Raw genomic sequence first — 6,783 nt, 5'->3', positions numbered from 1 at the left:
ATGAAGCAAAAATTTAGATTTAATACAATAGTGTAGAGACTTAAAGAGTAGTGAAAGGCACTTTCTATGCAGAACAAACAGCAAATTAACAAATTGACTAAGAAATGAGGAAATCAGTCCCATTTACAATATCTACAATTGATAAACAAATAAATAAACAGGCAAGAAAACAAACAAATACTGGATAAACCAAGAGTGTACAGAAAAAATTTAAATGCCACAATTAAAACAAGTGATGTTTTAGGCAACAGGACAGTTACTGTACATAATCACAGCATTAACCTAAAGAAAACTATGACAAGTTGAATCAGTAAATCAAAAAGTATGCCAGTATTAAATAACTCTTTCCAAACTACATGTTAGCTGTCCCTTTTCCAAAGGGCAAAGAATATCCATGAAATATATATTGATAATATTATACCAAATGATGGGACATTAAATATTTTTGTAAAATACTTGAAAAGTGAAAAAATTTTTTTTCAAAAATTCGACTTTGACATTATAATGGAATTACTAGCTCAAACAACAAATGCAAGTAAAATATGAAAGTATATTAAAAACAAAAAGTAAATGAGTCTTGCATTTGCTTTCAACTCACATGATTGTGTCTCAGAAATAAAAAAAACTTCACCTTGAACAAGAAAGTTATACCAAGGAAGTACTTAGGGTATATCTATCGCAAACTATACTCAGGTTATAAATAAGAATAACTACAAACACAGATAAAATAAATTGAAGATGAACCTGAGTATAAAAAGACAAAAACAATAGGCAACATCAAATTGGAGGAGGAAAACTACATATCTGTGCTAATGGACTTAGCCTTATAGAAAGCTCCAACAAACAAACAAGTTAGTAAACATTCTTTGTCAAATTAGGGGAAAACATGAAAGGAACAGAACATAAACTGAATATAGGACACACAAAATCACCACATATATAGTTATGTATACCTTGCGTTCTCGTAAGACTTGTAACAGTAGGAGTGGGGGTTTCCTCTGACTTTTGCCTGGTCTTAGACCTTTTCTCCAGCAGGGTTGCCTCCCATCCAACCCCATGGGGGTTTATGCCTAGTCTTATTTCTAGTTGTTATGCCATAATCAGTTGATGCCCCTGGAGTTGTTGTTTCTAAAGTAAAAACAGACAAGAAGTTGATCTGTAGAGGAGGAGGGGGTGTGGGCCAGGAGTGGGAGGAGGAAAAACTGTGATTGGGATATTAAGGAAGAGAGAGGAATAAAAGAAATAAATGAAAATATCACCCACACTTGCAAAAACTATTCTTAAATATTTGAAAATGGGGAATACTAACTACTGGACCAGCAAGGGTGCTCTACAACAGGTGCTTCAATGATAAAACTTTACAAACCAAGAAATTAATTTGGAAGTTGGCCAAACATATTATGATGAAAATTAATTCAAGATGAATAAACTCTAAATTTAATACAATAAGCATTCAATATTGAAGTTTTAGAGCAGCTTTTCACATCATTCCAAAATATAATCCAAAAAGATTAAAAGGATGCAAAGAAAAATGAAGAGACGGACACTTAAAGTCCTAGGAATTTTCCTCAGAAGTAAACCCTGTGTTGTCTCCCAACCAGTGGGAGACATTTGCCCCTCCAAGTACCCAAAGTGCTCTAAGTCAAATCACAGTAACATTTCTATATATGTCTAAACAATTTTATTAAGGATATCAAAGATAGGCCCGCCGCACGCCCTCCGGGCCGCGGCCACACTCTCTGGTTCGCGCCCCCGGCAGGGGACCCTGTCCCCACACTATTCACTGCCCCGTCCTCTCCCACCCTTCTAAAATGTCTAATAGACTCCCAGAGCGCCTTCTGGAAACCTCAGAGGAAAATTCAGGGCTCGCATTGACCCAGTGTGAGATGGCACCCATGTTAAAAAAAAAAAAAATACTGAAGAAAGAAATAACAAGAAATATTCTCAAGGAAGTAATACTAAGACTGATGCTGGGAATTTAAAAAAGCTATTTGGTCTCACTAAAGAATTGAGAGTGTGTCTTACTCGGATCCCTGACTGTCTGGGCTCTATAAAAAGGTTGTGATTCCTTTAGCAGTTTAATGAAGAGTAATAGTTCTTACAAAGATGCAGAGTTTGTGGTGAAGGGAAGAAACAAAACAGAGTTTTTCAAGAAAAGAAAAGCAAATCCATTAAGAAGATGGATTACACAAAAGGAGAAAAATTAAGAAAGCTAGTAACTACGTCATGAATGGAACTGATGCTTCCAGTTCCCAACTTCTAGTATTTTACCAACATCAGATAATCCGCAACACAACATTGTCGCAAGCCATAGCACAACCAGGGAAGACAAGAGAACTGAGGTAGAAAACTGCCCCATGAGAAGCAAGACAAAAGCATATTAAGTTCAAGTGCATCTTTTGGACAAAGTAATTGTTTCAGTAAAAGCTATATGGAAGATATTTTTCTATTGCCACCACCAGAATTAGAAGAAACCATCAGAGATGAAAAATAAGAAGATTAAGCAGATTGTAAGAGAGAAAGAAGCAGCTCTTGAAGAAATGCGTAAGAAGATGCACCAAAAACAATAAAATGTCTAGGATTTAATGACTTGTACTACACAGTAGTTCCCTCTACCTCTGGGGATATTGTTAAGACCTCCCCTCCTCCTCCCTGCCCCCACCCCCACCCCAATGGATGCCCAAACTGGAGATGATACCAATTCTGTATACAACCGCTATAAAAATTTGATCTTTATTCTGATAACATCTACTTTAGATAATAACAAGCAAGTAATTAGGATATGCAATGTGGATACACTTAATGAAGAGGATAATTGATGTCCTGAACAGGACACCTGAAATTTTTTGTAATGTTACTCTCAATGGTATATAATTTAAAAGTATAAATTCCTCCTGGAGTTTCTCAACGATATTTTGGCAGCGGTTATCAGGGACATCAGAAAAACAGAAGAGCCAACTGTAGATTACAAGATTACTATTATTTATAAAGGCACTCTGAAAGCATTTTTTGCATATAAAATGTAAGAGTAATAGAAAAAGGCTAAGTCATATGACTCATCAATATTATACATGTCATATTTTGACTCATTTGTTTTGGAAGAAAGTTTTTATTTTTCTGAAATGAAATTCCCCAAATTTGAATATTTTGTAGCAAAGTTTCTGTTAATGTTATATCTTCAACTAAATTTCTCAGGTCTTACACTAACAATAAATATTGTGTACTAAAAGTCTACAATCCAAGATAGACAGCTGTAAACTTAACTTACCATTGAGTTTCTATGTGTACTGTCTTGATTTTCTTACCTATAAAAAATGATACAACCTAAAAAAAAAAAAAAAAAGAATATCAAAGATAGAGACTCAACCTGAACTTATAATTGAAATACATTATGTGTGAAAGGAACATTCTTCAAAAATAAAAAAATTATATAAGATAATTTTTCAACCCAGCCTCCATTATTATGTACATCTGTGATGTTTCATCCATTAACTGCCATATTTGTCCTAAGAAGCAAGAGGAAAGAAAAGGAACAATGATGGGAGATGTCATTCTGTAAATATTTTTCTTACTGGTTAATGAACAAAAACAATGTTGGCTGATAGGAAAGCAAGATAAACGGGACTAGGGGATAAGGGAGGACTCAAGGAAGTACTAGGAAGGAGTCAGCATGTAGAGCCTGGAGTGAATAGAGGTCCAGGTCCACTCTCTGGTAATATGAAACCATGAGAAAATACTTAGATTAATAGAAATGGTTTAATATGTAAAGATAGAGTTACTGATAAGAAACTAGTAACTGGCCAACAGCATTATATCTGAGTCTCTGTGTGTTAATTGGAGGCAAGCATGGTGTTGGGACTGGCAGAGGGGAAACTACTCATAATAGAACAATACTCTCCATTTTTAAATTTTCTTGCCTTCCATGGAAGAGTGTTCCCACACCATCACTTTCCCATGCTATTCTGAAACCATTTTAAGGCATGTGTTGTCATGGAGACTAGTATGCCACTTGAAAGGAAACACTTTCTGTAGTTTCCATCTTTTATTCAATGAGGTTGCCAAATTCAATGTGGTGGAAATGATTAGAAATATCCAGTTTTAACCTCATATTTTATAAAGAAGCATGGCCCAGAAAGAATACTTAAGAATAGAAAACTGGGAGAAAGTTACATGGAAGTGACTAATAAAAGTGCCTCAAAGAATTATAATTATAAATATCAAAGATCAATGAGAGATGATTGTGTTGTTATATTATTTATGATCAAATAAAGTCACTGAATATCAGAATTCAAAGCTAGCCCTGGGTTTAGAATCTGGGCAGTGGTGGCACATGCCTTTATCCCCAGAAAACGGGAACAGGCAGAGATCAATTCCTGTTGAGTTCAAGGCCACCCAGACCTACATGAGAGATGAGAGATAAGCAGTCTTATAGAGAAACAGTTTTTATGCTTTAATCCCAGCACTAAAGAGAAATATAATATAGGAACAGGAGAGTCACTACGCAGGCTTCTAGCAAGTATTCTCCAGCTTGGTGACTAGGATACAATCCCACTTGCAGCCCAGGTGAAGGTAAGAATTCTCAGGTAGCATGGCTGCTTTGCTTCTCTGATCTTCAGTTTGAATCCCAATATCTATCTCTGGGTTTTTATAGGTAAACTCTGGTGATATATTATTTATGATCTAATAAATATTTCTTGCATGTTCAGAACGCAAAGCTGCCAAAGCCACAGAGTCAGGCAGTGGTGAGACATAGCTTAATCCCAGCAGCCATAACACCTAGCCATAGAACCAGGGCAATGGGTGGCACACACATCTTTAATCTCAGTACTCAGAAGACAGGCATATGGAACTACGTTATTTCAAAGCCAAAATGAACCATGCAGAATTGGATCCAGTCCTCAAGAAAAACAGCTCACACAAAAGTGATCTTACCACTTGGGATCACATGCCTTTAATTCCAATACCAGGAAGATATAAAGGAAGAAGCTTAACGGTCTCACATGAAGATTAACATCTCCAGACAGGGAGAGCTATTGTCTTTGGGAATTAATGGACAGATTAACACACTCTGAGGATTTGTGGAACAAGGACTACCAAAGCAGTCTGAAGTAGAGGTGGCTGGTGGTTTCCTTATATGACCTTCAGCTTGAACCCCAATGTCTATCTCTGGGGTTTTTATGTTTCATGGTACAGAGGTCTGAAAATATCATGAAGCAGGCAATGGAGACACTGAGAAAATCAACCTTAAGAGGTCATAAAAACTAATAAATTTTAAATACCACCAACTACTATATGGAAGAAAAAAAGTCACAAAAGTCACTCACCTACCCATGATTTTTCATATGGAGTAGCTCAAGCAAGATCAGCTTCACCTCACCAATCATAGGCAGCAGTGTCCTGAAATACTAACCTTTTCTTCCACTTAGATGGAGCTCAGAAATCAGTATGACATCTCCATTAGGGACTATACCACCATCTTCAATTTGCCTTCCATACTTGGGGAAGCCACAAGCTTTTGCAGTTTGTGCTTGCAGGTGGTGTGACCACATTGCTCTAAAAAGGAGCAAAACCTATGGAATAACAAATGGATACTTTACTAGAGTTACAAAGAATGACATTGTTGAATGTACTTGTTCAACTCATGCTCTAAGGTGACTTTACAAGAAGCTCTGCAGGTACCTCATTCTCAACTCATTTATTTTTCCTCTCCAAAAAAAAAAAAAAATATATATATATATATATATATTATATATATATATATATATATATACAACCAAATTTTTTTAGTCTACCACAGGACCAAGTAATCCCACTCTTCAGCATATACAAATGATCCACATCCATGAAAAACGATATCTGATCAACGATGTTCATAGCTGCATTACTTTTTTTAATAGAAAGAACCGGGAACCAACCTAAATGCTCCTCAACTGAAGAATGGATAAAGAAGGTGTGTATTACACAATGTAATACTACTCAGGCAAAAAAAAAAAAAATGAATCCTGAAATTCACAGGCAAATGGATGGAACTTGAAGAAACCATCTTGAATGAGGTAAACCAGTCGCAAAAAAGAACATAGTGTGTACTCATGCATATATTGATTTTATTGATTTTAGAGAGCAAAGAATCACCAGCCTTTAATTCACACTGCCAGAGAAACTAGATAAAAGGAGGAACCAAGAGATTCTCAAAAGGTTCCTCACAGAAAGGGAAAGGAACTTGGGGGGGGGGTGAGTGGAGAGGGAGTTAGGAGCAAGAGGAGGAGAGGAAAGTAAGTGGAAATAGGAAAAAGAGAGAGAGAGAAAGAAAGAGAGAGAGAGAGAGAGAGAGAGAGAGAGAGGTACCATAAAAGAAGAAGCCATTACATTATAGGTTTGAAGAGAAAGCTGACTCTAGAGAAATGTCCAGATACCTACAAGGATAACCCCAGCAAACAATATGAGCAACAACAGTGGAAAGGCTACCTTAAATTCCCTTCTCTGATAATGAGATTGATGACTAACTTAACTATCATTATATAGCCTGCATCTAATAACTGATGGAAACAGAAGCAGACAACCACAGCTAAACACTGAGCCTAACTGGAATCCAGAGGCAGAGAGTGAGGGAGTGATAAGAAAATAGGGACAAAACCAGGCTACAGAAACTCACAGAGACAGCTGACCTGAACAAGGAGGAGCTCGTGAACCCTCAGACTGATTTCTGGGAAATCAGCATTGGACTGACTCAGACCCCTGAACAGGGGTCAGTTAGAAAGCATGGGCAGTCTAAGGGACCTCTGA

General features: G+C 36.7%; 1 pseudogene; it reads left to right on the top strand.

Moving 5' to 3' along the window:
• Positions 1 to 1,886: 1,886 nt before the first annotated feature.
• Positions 1,887 to 2,593, top strand: LOC127224460 (ligand-dependent nuclear receptor-interacting factor 1-like; annotated as a pseudogene).
• Positions 2,594 to 6,783: the final 4,190 nt, after the last annotated feature.

The sequence above is a fragment of the Phodopus roborovskii genome, unplaced genomic scaffold (genome assembly GCF_943737965.1).
Source record: "Phodopus roborovskii unplaced genomic scaffold, PHOROB, whole genome shotgun sequence".
NCBI classification, from domain to species: Eukaryota; Metazoa; Chordata; class Mammalia; order Rodentia; family Cricetidae; genus Phodopus; species Phodopus roborovskii.
This window is presented reverse-complemented; position numbering and strand designations above follow the sequence as displayed.